This window comes from Elgaria multicarinata, chromosome 2, assembly GCF_023053635.1.
Source record: "Elgaria multicarinata webbii isolate HBS135686 ecotype San Diego chromosome 2, rElgMul1.1.pri, whole genome shotgun sequence".
Taxonomy (NCBI): Eukaryota; Metazoa; Chordata; class Lepidosauria; order Squamata; family Anguidae; genus Elgaria; species Elgaria multicarinata.
The window spans coordinates 30679540-30695387 of NC_086172.1; positions in this window are offsets into that span (position 1 = coordinate 30679540).

The following is a 15848-nucleotide window of genomic DNA, read 5'->3' on the forward strand; positions in this document are numbered from 1 at the left end:
AAAGAAACTGATATTTTCAATTGCTCAAAACAGCTAAGAGACCTGAAGTTAGGGTGACCCTGTGGAAAGGAGGACAAGGCTCCTGTATTTTTAACAGTTGCATCGAAAAGGGAATTTCAGCAGGTGTCATTTGTATATATATATGGAGAACCTGGTGAAATTCCCTCTTCATCACAACAGTTAAAGCTGCAGGTGCCCTGCCCTCTTTGAAATCTGGTCACTGTAGTATAGCTCCTGTAGCTTTAACTGCTGTGATGAAGAGGGAATTTCACCAGGTTCTCCATATATATACAAATGACACCTGCTGAAATTCCCTTCTCTATGCAACCGTTAAAGATACAGGAGCCCTGTCCTCCTTTCCATATGGTCACCCTACTGAAGTGGATTTTTCATTGCTGGGTTTATATTATTCAATGCAGCTAGGCCAACAGTGGACACTTGGCACCTTTAATCAACTGTCAGGACCCAGAATGCAAGCAGGGCCTGTTTGCATCAACATCTGCCCTGGAACCTCATGTTGGACAACTGTGTCCTTAAACTGCCATTTTAAATTTCCCACAATGCCCCAAACATAATGTCATTCTGGGAGATTGTTGGAAAATTTAAAATGGTGGTTTTCAGCCACCTACTGCTGCCACCATGTAGGGCGATTGTTGCCACTAAAATAGGAGGGCATTTGGCAGAGAAGAGCCCCCTCAGACCTGGAGCCTGTCATCAGCACAACTCAACATGTGTGTTAAAAAGATGACACTGCAAGTTCCTCATCTGCAGTTTACCAGTGGACACAGGAAAGCTCTGCATGCTAGCTTTTTCCTCTTGGTGTTGTAAAAATGAACGCAGCCAGGGATGACTAACTTGTCACTTGACTGCGTGTGAAAAAAAATGTTTCAGTTCATTTTCTATTTATCAGTTCATATGAAAGTGAACATGAAAACAAGCACCATCTGTGGTTGAAGTCCGGACATTTCCGAAATTGCAAGGTGATTCATGGGCCAAACAAAATGTGCTCCGCAGCATGTGTACATTTGAAAAATGTGCGAGAAAAAATACGTAATTTTGAAAAATGCACACCATGGGAGAAAAAGGGCTGCATTTCAAAGACGCACACAGTTCATGCATGCATGTGGGAAAATGCAAACAAAAATACGAATTTTCATGCAAAAAGCAAAAACAGATTGCAATCTGATATGGACACAAGATGGAATTAACTCTGAGGTGGAAGTTGGAGAACTTTGACGAACCCAAGTTTTGCTTTGGGCACATCCCTACATGTGACATATAAATCAGCCGTAAATGAGCTCTACTTGCAACTAAATAGTGGCACTGTTTCAGATCCATCGCTACTTTTGCATGCAGTTCAACAGGTGCAGTCCGTTATGTTCAATGCAGCCCAGATGAACACTGCAGCGCAGCTTCGGAGGCATCCCTGTGTCTGATACGCAGACACAGATCTTCCTTGCTGGTTTGGTCAGCCATGCTCACAAGTGCGTGCACATGAGACAGCATGAGACAGCCATGATATCGTGAAAGTGCCCTGCCTGTTTTGCTTCTTCTCCACTGTGAGCAATATTCTTGTGACGGGCTGAAATACATCTTCCAATGAACTCGGTGCAGAATACTTGATTTTCTTTAGCCTCACGCTGGGAGCCTTTCCAGATTTTCAATTATTCTATCGTGGACCTTGGAGGATTAAAGGGAACAGAGAAGAACTCTGAATAATAGTGGGCTTCTGTATGAGAGCAACACTCCAATGAGCACTTTTCTGAAATGCGCACTGCTGGCGGAATACCAGAAAATATATAATTAATAATACACCTGTGTTTGGATATAAATAGCTACGTGTATATGGACGGGAGGGGGGGACAGGACTGATCTGTATGCAGGGCCGCTTACATGCCAGTTGGCTTATTTGCAGCTGAATGTGATGGATATCCATTAGACAAAAAACAAAGCTGCTGGGGTTTCTTTATCTTTTATGTCAATTTAATGAGCAGTAAATGGCATCATCCATTTACATCCAGATATCCACAAATGGAAGAAAAAAAAACCAAGATGATGCTGATGACGAAGAAGAAGAAGAGGAGGAGGAGGAGAAGGGAAGGAAGGAAGAAAAGAAAGAAAGAGGCTGGGAATGAGTTGAAGCATTAGGAAAACAGAAGCCAGCTACAGATGTGAGCTAGTTTTCGTAATGCCTTGACTAAAGACCTTAAAGCTTATGGGATAGGAGGAATGCCAAGGTCAAGAGTGATAAGAACGATGTAGAGGGATGCAGGAGTCTGGAAAAGGCCCACCGTAGTGGTGGCAAGCAGATGGAGCAGGCATGATACCAATGGACAGGCACAGTAGGGAAGATTAAGACATAACATTAGACGCAAATAGTTGGTTGCCTGCTGTACAAGCATGATAAAGAAGCGGGCAGAAATTTGGTAGGGAAAGCATGATGCTCATCTTTGTAGAGCATTTTTTATGTTCAGAAAAATCATGAATACAGTGCATGAGGAAAATCCCTGTGAAGATTACATCTCAAAGCAGGGAATGATTAACAGGAATCCAGAAGAAGACAGCAGGGGGCTGGTTCCACACACACCCGCCGCTCAGAGATGATCAGGCGACAAAGATGGATCATTGATAAAGAAGAGGGAGTGGTGTAGCCCATTCCCATGATCCAAGCCACCTATTGCACCATCTTAGAATTTGTAGGATCGTAGAGTTGGAAGGGGCCTATAAAGCCATTGAGTCCACCCCCAGCTAAATGCAGGAATCTACCTTAAAGCATACCTGGCAGATGGCTGCCCAGCTGCATCTTGAAGGCCTCTAGTGTGGGAGAGCCCATGACCTCCCTAGGTCATTGGTTCCATTGTTGTACTGCTCTAACAGTCAGGAAGTTTTTCCTGATGTCCAGCTGGAATCTGGCTTCCTGTAATTTGAGCCCATTATTCTGTGTCCTGCACTCTTGAATGCTCAAGAAGAGATCCTGGCCCTCCTCTGTGCGATAACCTTTTAAGTATTTGAAGAGTGCTATCATGTCTCCCCTCAGTCTTCTCTTCTCCAGGCTAAACATGTCCAGTTCTTTCAGACTCGCCTCATAGGGCTTTGTTTCTAGATGCCTGATCATCCTCGTTGCCCTCCTTTGAACTCCCTCCAGCTTGTCTGCATCCTTCTTGAAGTGTGGAGCCCAGAACTGGACACAGTACTCAAGATGAGGCCTACCAGTGCTGAATAGAGAGGAACCAGTACCTTGTGTGATTTGGAAGCTATACTTCTATTAATGCAGCCCAAAATAGCATCTTGCTTGCTGTACCTTGGGAGCAAAGCTTTGCTGTGGAAGGAGGAGCCAACCTGAGCTGAGAATGAATGTGTGCAGCATGAGAGAGGAGCTGGGAATAGAGTTGAGGTGGAGAGTGAAGAGGCTGAGCCCTGAGCAGTGGGCTTCTAGTTCTTCTACCATCCTACATATTTCATTAATTGTGTATTTTCAGTACGATTGGAACAGAATTTACACAGTGGATGCAGGACTAGTGTAAGTGACCTCTAGACAGGGATAGCCATGAGGAAAGGTTACTACAGCTGGGATTGTTCAGCTTGGAAAAAAGGAGGCTAAGGGGAGACCTGATAGAGATGTACAAAGTTATGCATAGTGTAGCGAATGTGGACAGAGAGACATTTTTCTCCCTCTCTCATAATACTAGAACCCGGGGTCATCCCATGAAGCTGATTGGTGGGAGATTCAGGACAGATAAAAGGAAGGACTTCTTCACACAGAGCAAAGTTAAACTATGGAATTCACAACCACAGGATGTAGTGATGGCCACCAATTTGGATGGCTTTGAAAGGGGGTTGGATAAATTCCTGGTGGAGAAGGCTATCAATGGCTACTAGGCCTGAAAGCGAAGTATCAGAGGCAGTAAGTCTGTGTGTACCAGTTGCTGGGGAACATAGGTGGAAGGTGCTGTTGCACTGTGTCCTGGTTGTGGGTGACAGTTGGCTGGCGACTGTGTGAACAGAGTGCTGGACTAGATGGACCCTCAGTCTGATCCAGCATGGCCCTTTTTATGTTCTTATGGCTGTTGTGGGGAAATCTGGCCCTTTTTAAGTTCACTGGATTTCCCTGGAGCCCCTGGTTTGGCCTGCACTTGTGAGCTGAGCTGTGGGCTTTTTCCTGAAAACCATGCACTCTTCTTCTTCTTCTTCTTCTTCTTCTTCTTCTTCTTCTTCTTCTTCTTCTTCTTCTGCTGCTGCTGCTGCTGCTGCTGCTGCTGCTGCTGCTGCTGCTGCTGCTTCTTCTTCTTCTTCTTCTTCTTCTTCTTCTTCTTCTTCTTTTTCTTCTTCAAATTGACATTTAGGCAAATTGCAGCCACTTCTGTTGCGCAAATTGCATCTGTGATATGCCTAATTTGTGAAAATTGCACTCGCAACTATTAGAGTTGTGCTAGAGATCACTTACGCTAGTGCTACGTCAATTGCGTAAATGCAGTTGCCTCATTGGCTATTTTCCTATGTTATTATTTTAACAAGGCCAATTGTCCATGTGCCAACCCAAAGGAGTTAAAGCAAAAGATTGTTGTTAGTGCTGTTCTATAATTCTTGTCCATTTTCAACTGGAGCTTTCTTTAAAAGACAGAGAGATTTGTCTAAATCAGAGGAGTGAGAGGAATACAGGGCAGGAAGACAGATGCATCAATCATGTGAAAAGACAGAGTAACAGGTGAGGTCATCAAGAGAAGATGTATTAAAAATAAACAAAGGGCTCTCAAAGTAGGCCTTTGGAGAAGTGGCAACTTTAGATTCGCGATATCAGTTAGAGAAAGCAACATCCAGCATGAAAAAGTGCTATCTCAGGCTTAGTAGGAGATAAAAGTAAGATTGGAGGGCACATATCTGGACAAAGATTAGAATGGAAAGGAAAAAAAGGAGATAAAATGGTACCAGGGAATAACTGAGTAAAAGCAGGGGGTTGTTTTTTAAAAGGGGATCTAAGAAATGAAAAGGAAAGAAAGTCCAAGAGAAGAAAGCATCCATTGAAGAAGTTTAGAGCTCTGAGTGAATGGGGTCATGAAGATAAATTCAGTGGCTGGAGAGAGAGAGACAGACAGACAGCACTGAGGAGAGATCAGAGTGAGCAACTTGTTTAGTAGAAGAACAAATGGAATAGAAAATAGGAGAGATGTCTGCCAGCATGGCAACACCATTCTTTTTTCAAATGTTGCACATGACACTGGAGGAGGAGGAGGAGCTTAGACTCCTGAAATGCAGAAAAGTGGTTCACTCTCTGCAGTAATTGAAAGCTATCCAAAGTCATTTGTACTGCACAGTAGCATGACTATTCAGAGGGACCAGGCATTGCCATTTAGAGAGGTTATATAGCAGGCTCATGGGGAAATGGCTGGTTTGCATGTGTGAGCCGGGGGATGGGGGGGAAGAACAGTATCTGTTAAAGGGTGTCTTCTTCAAAGCTCATTCTGGTACAGATGATCTGCTTCTTTTGGAATATAACCACCCTAGGTTATGGAAGCAAGTTATGGGGACCCCATTCAGGGGCAGCAATGCTGAGGTTCAGGATCCAATGCTATCTGATAATGGGTGATGACGGAGAACTTTTCTAATCTCAACATAATTGCCCAATGAAGACAATGCTTCCAAAGTGTAAGTTGATCATATCAGGAAAGTCACATGGGCCCCACAGTAGATCGTTAATGCTGCTTATTAATACAATACATTTTAGTTGAGCTTCTATTCTTGTGCTTTTGAGTAAGCTCCATGCATTTTCCAAGGATTTAACCCTCTTTCAACTTTCTTTTCACTAGTTCCCTCATTTTAGAGAAGTGTCCTCTTGAAGGCAAGTGTGAATGTGTTGGATTTCCTGGGCAATTTCCCACTTAAGTATATATTTAATCTTATAGCACTGTGATCACTGTTACCAATTGGTCCAACAATATTTACATCTCATATTAGATCCTGGGCAGCACCACTTAGGATTAATTCCAGGGTTGCCTTCCCTCTGGCCTCCCCAGGGCAGTCATTTAGGACATCAAGAGATTTAACCTCTTTGTTGTGACCGGAATAAGATTTTTTCCAGTCAATGTGAGGATAATTGAAGTCACCCATTATTACAACTCTTCCTCATTCAGAGGCCTCCCTGACTTCATTCTCCATCTCAAGGTCACTCTGAGCATTTTGGTCTGGCAACATTCCTAGCACTACATTAGTTTTGGGGCCCTGCTTTTTCACCACTTCTGTGGAAGAGTCTTCCCCATTTAGGTGCTCTAGTCTGCTTGACACAATGCCCTCTTTGACGTAGAGAGCAACACCACCACCAGTACATCCTTCCCTGTCCTTCCTGTAAAGTTTGTATCCAGGGATGACCGTATCCCACTGGTTCTCTCCATTCCAGCAGCTTTCTGTAATACCCACTATGTCCAGGTTCTCCTTACGAGACTGTATGAGTTTATTTATTTATTACATTTTTATACTGCCCATCAGCTGAAGCCCTCTAGGCAGTGCACAATTGAAATCATAAAACAAGTATAGATAAATTTAAAAACATTATATATATATATATATATATATATATATATATATATATATATCTCCTGCCAGTCATCATCACTTCATAATGTGAGCCATTTCTCCTAAATCCTTCCTTTCCGCCAACATCAATTTTTCAAGAAGTGAAGAAAATTGTTTGTAGTTTCATTCTAGTTCAGACACAGCTTCTATAATTTCAACATATGGTACCAAGTCGACACACATGGGGGACTTCAATTTTTGTAGGAGGTTCTAGTTTCTGAAAGTTCTGCAAGCCCTTTTGAGAGAAGATGAAGTGCATATGGAACTTGGACTCTTTCCTGCTCCATGAGCTAGCAAATGAATGAGTTCCAGGGCAGAGGGGGGGGAGGGGGAATGGCTTATATCATTTGCAGTCCCTCCCCCTAAGCACTGTGATTGGAGAGGGGACAGGGAAGAGACTGTGGCTATTGGTTAGCCACAGATGTCAATCTCAAAACTACCCCCCCTCACCCCTCAGTGAGAGTGTCTTCCTAATATGGAAGTGTTCAGTTAATTGTCCATCGACATGAAACGAGCCCTCTCATCACCTAAAAATCCTTTGGATACCTACAGATCCATTTGGGGCTCCAGTGGGTTTCTGACAGTTTTAAAACCACCCCCTAACTGCACTGTGATTTTGGAGGTTCATTGGAGGTCTGTCAGACCCCCAGATTTTCTGTGTGGAGTGCACTCCCTTTTAACACCCCTTTTATGATCTATAAAGTGGGCATCCAAGTTTAATCTATATGTGCAGAGTTGGAGGGGCATTCCTATGTATGAGTGACCGGGGCCTTAGCTAGACCTAGCGGTCTAGCAGGAAGGAGGGGTGAAGATCTCGTGATTTTTTTTATTACGAGATCTCCCCTTCTCTTCACATGTGGCATGCAATGACCTCAGAGGGAGAGGTATTGCACCCACCATTTTTGTTAATTTTTAAAGAAACCAGAGCACCTGAGCACTCATGTGCAAAACGTAAGTACTTTTTCAAAAATAATTATTTCCCTCACTCCCCCCACCCCACCCCCAATGGGCGCAGAGCTCCTCAGGAGCTCTGCGCCCTGTGTGCTGGTCCTGGCTCCTCATGAGGAGCCACGAGGAGCTGGAACAAACCACGGTGCCCAGCCACACGTTCTGCGGTCTCAGGCTCAGCCTGAGAACATGGAAAAACTGGGCCTAAAGTGTAGGGTGAGATCCCGGCACAAGGGAGGGATCATCCCTCCCTGATCCCAGGATCCCTGTGTGTCATGTGGAGACACAGGGCCGATCCCAGGGATTGCCCTGGGATTTCACCCCATCTAGCTAAGGATCTGGATCTCTTTGCATGGCAGGGCTGGAAACAACAATGGAGGTCACCCCACCCCAAAGCAAACTATCAGTTGTATGTTCGTCTTTGCATGCCTAGAAGGCACACACTCACTGGCAGGCCCTCCTCACTTCCAATGAAAGGAAAAGTACAAAAGCCAAATTCTCTTTTATCTGCTGCTGCTGAGTTCCGTAACAGGTGTGTGTGTGTGTGTGTGTGTGTGTGTGTGTGTGTGTGAGAGAGAGAGAGAGTATACCCCCGCCCCAGGCTCAGGTGGGATCACAGATTCGGGAGGGGGGGTTGCATCTTGTGAACTGATGAGAATGCTGGGAATTGTAGGATTTTTTTCCTGGCTAAATATGCATAGCATTGCACCCTTAATTAACACAATGAGACCTGGTCCAGATCTACACCAAACAGGATATAGCACTATGAAAGTGGTATGAAAGTAGTATATAAGAGGCAGGAGCCACACTACTGTTTTATAGTGGTATTGAAGTGCACTGACAACTGTTGGGGCCCACTGACACATGCATATACCACTTTCATAGTGCAATATCCTGCTTGGTGTGTCTCCTTCCTCTTATACTCTGCTTTCATACTCCTTTCATAGTGCTATATCCTGCTTGGTGTAGATCTGGCCCTGGTCTCCTCATTTTCAAAAGGCTGGAGAATGCTGGGAATTGTAGGATTCCCCCCACCCCCACCGGCTAAACATGCATAGGATTGTTCCTTTAATGAATAGAATGAGCCCTTGATTCGTTTTTTCGAAAGTTACTTTCAGACTTCTAAAGTGACTCGAATCAAATGGTGCCCTCAGTTATAGGCTATGAAACCTAATTGGTTTCAGTGGGGTTGCACTCACTGTAAGACAGATCTGAAATTGCTCCTTTTCCATTGGGCAGCTTGCCAGGGCATTATTAGTTGTTACCTTACAAGGGTAACTTGGCTACATGTCCCATCAATTATATTTGGGTCAGTGTTGGAGGAGAAGCATGCTAAGTTCAAAGGAGGTGATCCAGGAAATCTGAGGAGACAGCCCTTTCTCTTGCTGTGAATTGAATTTTCTAGTATGCAGTAAAAACACACAGCTCCGTAATCAACCATATGCAGTTGGGAGAAATAAGGGGGAAACGGTATATTCTTCTTTTTGCTTCAAAAGTGTTCTGTGATTTCCCAGCAATGTAGAAACCATAATATGCACCTGATGTTGACATTATTTCCTTATTAAACCTTGTCCGGTATTAATCTATCACTCCTGTCAAATAGTAGTAGTGATTCAATTTTTGCCTCCCCCCCCCTTTTTCTTTCTTTCTTTCTGTTTTTGCTGGTATGCTATCTAGAGATAAACATGTTTAATCTTTTCATGCACCTTTCTGCCCACTAGGGATGTACAAATTTTGTTAAACCTGTACCATCTCTGTTCCATGGAGTGTCAGGCAACTTTCATTCTGTAGTCCTCGCATTGACGGAAACAGATTTTTCTCAATTTCCCAAACTTGCATTCATGCTGGAAAGTGTGCACTTTTGCAAATGTGCCCTTCTGAAAATGTGTGTGTACACAAATCCCCCCCAAATTCACATTGTCATGCTTTTGCCTATGGGGAGGATGCACATTTTTGGTTGTTTGTTCTTGGCTCAGGAAGTGGCCCCCTGATCTCTTTCTGTTGTTTGAGGAAGATCTTCTTGTCGTGCTCTGTAACTATTTTGTTTCACTTCTTTTTTCATGGAAAATTCTATTTAATTTTGAAAGAAACTTAAAAAGAGTGGAAGCAGCCACCACTAAAAAAGAGCACGTGTAACAATACAACAAGGTTATTATAGAAATGAAGAAACTCACTAATTGTAATTATTAGCATATCATGTATATACTTGGGGGACAGCTTAAGGAGAAGCTCACCATGTAATGAAAAATTTTATACATTACTTAGTGTACATACAGTGGGTGGGTGTTAGAAAAAAAATACAGGCATCTGTACTTGACTGAAATTTGATCAGAGTTTTGAAGGGCTTTTACTGTACATAGGCAATAAATGGAAACCATGGTGACTTCATATCTTTCTTTGTTTTTTTAAAATAGAATTCCTTGCTTGCTGCACTTGAATCACATTGTCTCCCAAATTTTAACAATCCACTGATGTTTAGTTGGTTGTGTTGGGGACTTCCCTTTATGTGCTATACTGTAGTGTACTTTGTACTATGCACTATAATGAATATAGAATTACCTACAGGAATGTGGGATCAATGGCTTCAAAATTGTGATGGATAGCTTTAAGGATTACCAGTGGTCTCTTGCAAGTAATCAACAACCATGTTCTGAAATCCCCACACTATTGAACATTCTCACCAAAGATGAAAGCATGAATCCATCTGACCACACTGTCTCTAACAATATTGTCCATAATTTGGATGCCTTGGTGAAGCCTTGGGGTAATGTACCACCTACTGAGAACTTCATTTGTGCTTCCTTTATATTAGTGTTGATTGACCAAGTGGCAAAGGAGTTTCAGGAACCACAGTGCCAATCATCTTCTTCCAAAGACTCACCTCACTCACTCTCCCATGCCCATACACAGGGTGGCTTTTCTTCCTATAATGGCACCTGGGTGAAGGAATGAATAGATGGTATCAGACCTTTAGCTGAAGTAATAGCCAATTCCTCTACAAAGGATTCAAAAATATTTTTTTCTTGAATCCTTTACAGAAGCTGTTATTTTCATCTTTTCCTTTCTTGCAGCTAGTTTGATGTGGGTGAGAAATATTCTCGTTAGGTTTCTTAATATGAACTGATGAATGAATTGCCTACTGTGGGTGGAATGTTGATATTATTGGTATGGGATATTATGAACTGAACCATGCTTTATTTATTTGTTTATTTATTACATTTTTATACTGCCCTGAAGCTGAGGCTGTCGGGGAAGTTCACAATTAAAACCATAAAACACAATGTGACAAAATAGAATATAACACTTTAAAAGGTTTACAAGTACCACGTAAAGCCAAAGTAAAGCCCAGCAGCAGTTATAGCCCAGACAAAGCCTGGGTGAAAAGGTGTCTTTCAGGAGACATTTAAAAGATGTTACATTTTGTGCCTCCCAAATTCCACAAAAGGGGGTTTCCCAGCAGATGGGTGCCACTACATAGAAAGCTTGCCATTGGGATTTTTCATGGCAACATTCCATTAATTTTGGAATGACCAGCAGGACCTGCTCTGAAGATCTTAAATATCATTTGGGTATGTTTAAGGGAAGGTGGTCTGCTAGGTATCCTGGTCTCAAGTTGTTTAGGGCTTTTTAGGATAACTAGCTGATATGCCCAGCATTGCTCGGGTCTGTGAATAGGGTTTTTTAACATGCCACTGCTATGGAATCACATAGATAAAGCCATTTTCAATATCTCCTGCTGAAGAAATTTTATTTATGGAATGTCCTGAAGGAATAATAGCAATTTATACTGGTCATGACCATGAATCATAGTTTGGTGGCAAGAGAAGACTCATGGGAGTTCCACCCAAGGCATGCTGGGAGTTGCAGGCATAAACCTAGTTGTGGGTTTTTTGTTTTTTTTTGTTAAATTCTTTTAAAAAATACTTAAACCCCCAAAATTCATGTTTTTAGATTTTATCTGATCCATGTACATGAAGACCTGTCTGGTGAACAGTATTAAGGCAGTACCACATGTAGAAGTGGGTAAACATTTTGGGACATACATGACACACACATACTTTCTGCTTTATAGGTAGAGATAACATATCATTGAATTTACGTCAGTAGCTAATAGGCAGCCAGAGCAGTTCTTTTTAACCCAGGTATTATGTGAACATAACTAGGTTCCCAGTGAGCACCCTAACTTCCTGCATTCCGCACTAGCTACAGCTTCTGAACTACACAGAAGGGTAGCCCTACATAGAGCACAGTAGTCTAATCATGAGGTTACCAGTGCATGGATCACCATGACTAGGCTACCCCGCTCCTGGAATGGACATGTTGGAGAAATCCACAATGTAGCCAAATGAGTTTGGATTTTTGTGATTCCAACCTGTGGATTCTGCAGCAGATCAGCCTCTCCCCTGTCAGGTGAACTTGCTGACCTGTCAACTTGCTGGCCATTTTACTAACCTTCGAGAATTTTGCGCAAATTTTGTCATAGAAAAATAAAAACCAAAACAGCCCAAACAGTGAATTTTGCAAATAGATAAAGTGTGGAAATGTGCATTTAAGGGGATTTGCACATTTTGGGGGAAATTTGCATATTTTTCACATGTGGATTTGCATGACTTCGCATTTGCGCAAATTAGAACTTGCACAAATTCAGAAACTTTTTTAAAAATCCAATTCCATTGATGGCTGGACAACAAAAGGTCCCTGACAAATACATCCCTCTGCTGAACCACATTGGCTATGACTAATGTCCACTCACAATTATACATATCCAAATAAACAGATTATGAAGAAGGTATAATAAGTCTGCAGTGTTTGTTCCTGTGAAGGAGTATGAATAGGAAGAGTTGCCATGTATTTCTCCTACCCAGGGACAGGAAGACAAACAATCATATCAACATCCTTCTTTTGCAGCTACAATGTAACTTAGGCAGGAAACCCAAATTTTCTCTAGCGGAGTCATCTGAGTTTTGTTTACACCTTTCGCTACCTAAGGTTACCTGCCTCATCTAGAAAACCCTCATGATTCCATTAACAAATAAGGTTCAGGAAGTCCTTCCCTATAGAATTCAGGAATAGCAAAATGATCACCATTTTTTCAGGCCCAGCTGCCTAACTCTACTTCAGCATAACTCTGCCTAAATAATTGGAGCAGAAATATAACCCTGCAGCACTCTCCAGGGTAAAGGCAGATCAGCAAACAGCCGAGAAGGGCAGAGATTTTGATTGCTCCCATATGGTATAAAAGATACTGCTGTCCATCATCTCTTAATATAGCAGCACCTAGGTATTCCAGTGGCAAGGGCTTTAGAACTGAAGACAAGTCTTATACACTGAGCTCCTAAGCATGGCAGCGTATGAAGGCAAATGCATATCCTCTACCGATACTTTCTTCCATTTCCATACACCTTTATCTGACTGAATAATTAAAGCTCAACTTTAAGCAACCAGTATTAATCCAACTGTTGCTCCATGGGTGATATATTGAGAGCCAGTGTAGTGTAGTGGTTAGAGTGTTGGACTGGGACTCAGGAGATCCGGGTTCTAGTCTCCATTTCCCCATGCAGCTCACTGGGAGACTTTGGGCCAGTCATTGATTCCCAGGGCTCATCTACACCAAGCAGGATATTCCACTATGAAAGCGGTATGAAAGCAGTATATAAAAGGCAGGAGCCACACGACTGCTTTATAGCAGTATTAAAGTGCACTGACAACTGTTGGGGCCCATGGCATATACCATATAGTGCTTTCATACCACTTTCATAGTGTTATATCCTGCTTGGTGTAGATGTGTCATGGGCCCCAACAGTTGTTAGCGCACTTCAATACCGCTATAAAGCAGTAGTGTGGCTCCTGCCTTTTATATACCATTTCATACTACTTTCATAGTGGAATATCCTGCTTGATATAGATGAGCACCCAGCCTAACCTACATCACAGGGTTGTTGTGAGGAAAAAATGGAGAGGAAGAGGATCGAATAAGCTGCCTTAGGTTCCTTGCAAGGAGAAAAAAGGTGGGATAAAAATGTATGTGTATTTTTAAAAATATATTTTTTATTCTAGGCTAATTCATCTGGAGTTTTAAAAAACAAACAGCCTAATTGATATTTGCTACATGAAGTGGTAGAATCCTAGCCTATATCACTTCAATTTCCAGATGCTCTCCCAAAGAAACTGCATATAGATAATTAGCACAGCACAAATAGGGCTATGCTAAATCTTAGTCCTTGATGTCCTTTCTCACCCAAAATAAAATGTGCCTGCTTTATCACATGAGAATGGCATTAGTGCTACAAATTAAAGAATATATGACTAGGGAGGAAATGTCAGTGACGTGTATAGATGGATGGATTAATCTCCTTCCAGATTAGGTGTGCATGTATTCATCCCTAAATCCATCCTGTCCCATTTCTGCATTAGTCTATAATTTACTAAAAACAATTGCACAAAAATGGATTCAAATACATTCTTGAATGCATTTTGACTGTACATCCTCACAAAATATCCATTTCTAAATACGTGTTTATCCCAATATATACAATGTACATGCAATTTTGTACATTTGTTTTAGCCAAGAACGGCATCACAAAATTCAAAGAACTGTGAAATCTGGAGGAAAACATCTTTCTGATCCACACATGGAACTGAATTGTGCAGGTCAAGCCAGTTTGCTTCCAAATGCAAACCATCAGCATCCATAGAATCATGTCATGTTCTAAGTATGCTCATAGATTGTAGCTTCACTCATATTTGGATTCCTTAATCTGCAATGCAATCAATTTGAACCAAAAAATTTTTTATCTTAGGAGATGCAATTTGTTCTGGTGGAAATAATAATTTGTGATGGGCAGTGCCTGCAGGCAGGCAATATTCATTCACCCATTTATTTCATTCTTCCCCAGCTTGCCTCATAATTATATCAGGTGTTTAAAAAATTATATCAGGGTGTTTTTTTAAAAAAAAGATCAAAAATCTTTTTTTAAAAAACAAAGAAAGCTGTTCACAATGGAGGCTACAGAAATTGTTCATTTTCCCTTTTGTATAAATGGCGGCCATAAAGGCCCAATTTACACAAGAGTAAAGGTATGAGCTTTCCTTTGTGCCTTTACTCTTACGTAAATGGAGCCTTTACAGACACCATTTACATAGTGGCAGAATTATGTAATTTCTGGAGCCTCCATTGTCACACAAAATGGAGTCTCCAGATGAGGTCAGATGGGCACTCGTGCACTGCACAAATGGAGGCAAGCAGCAGCAGAGTGAGCAACTGATGTGTCGGACCAGGTGAGCTCACCCATCCAAACGCTGGGCCAAACCTGCACCTGCCCTTTCACAAGCTATTTTATTCTCCCATGAAAGAGGCAGTAATTTTTCAGCTTCTCTCATTGAGTCACTGAGAATTTTGGAGGACCTCGGCAGGGCTTCCTCCCTCAGCTACCTACTGAGCACTTGAAAGAAAAACAAGGAGTTATTGGCCATGGCTAGGCCAGGCGATATCCTGGGCATCACCCCAGGGTCATTTCTGTGCATCCACATGATGCACAGGGCATCCCGGGTGCAGGGAAGGGTGATCCCTCCCTTGGCCCAGAATATTGGCAGGCCCGTTTCCCCCACTTTTTCCATGGTCTCGGGATGATCCCAAGACCGCAAAACGTGTGGCCAGGTGTTGTGGGTTGTCCCAGCTCCTCACGAGTAACTGCGAGGAGCCGGGACCCAGGCAGAGCTTCATTGGGGGGTGGGTGGGAGGAGGGGGGTTGCTTTTTTTAAAAAAATGATTTCTGCTCGAGCGCCCATGCACTCCTTCTCCTTTAAAAACAACCAAAAAACAAAATGGCGGTTGTGATGTCACACATCACGTGTAGACAGGTCAATGATCTCACAATCATAAAATCGTGAGATTGTCGCCCTCCACCCCCTCGTCTAGCCATGGCCATTGTTACATTTCTGATTATTTTTCTTGTTGTTAAATGGGCTTTGAATAAGAACAAAGCAAAAGTAGGTGAAAATGCCTCTCTCAGCTTTCAAGCCATCTGCAGCAGCAGCACCGAGAAGCCTCAAGTGTAGGGTGACCCTATGGAAAGGAGGACAAGGCTCCTGCATCTTTAACAGTTGTATAGAAAAGAGAATTTCAGCAGGTGTCATTTGTATATATGGAGAACCTGATGACATTTCCTCTTTTGTAACTGGTCAGGCAGCTTTATCTGTTGTGATGAAGAGGGAATTTCACCAGGTGCTGCATACATACAAATGGCACCTACTGAAATTCAATATTCTATGCAAATGTTGAAGATACAGGAGCCCTGTCCTTTTTTCTAGGGATGTGCTCCGCTTCTAATCGG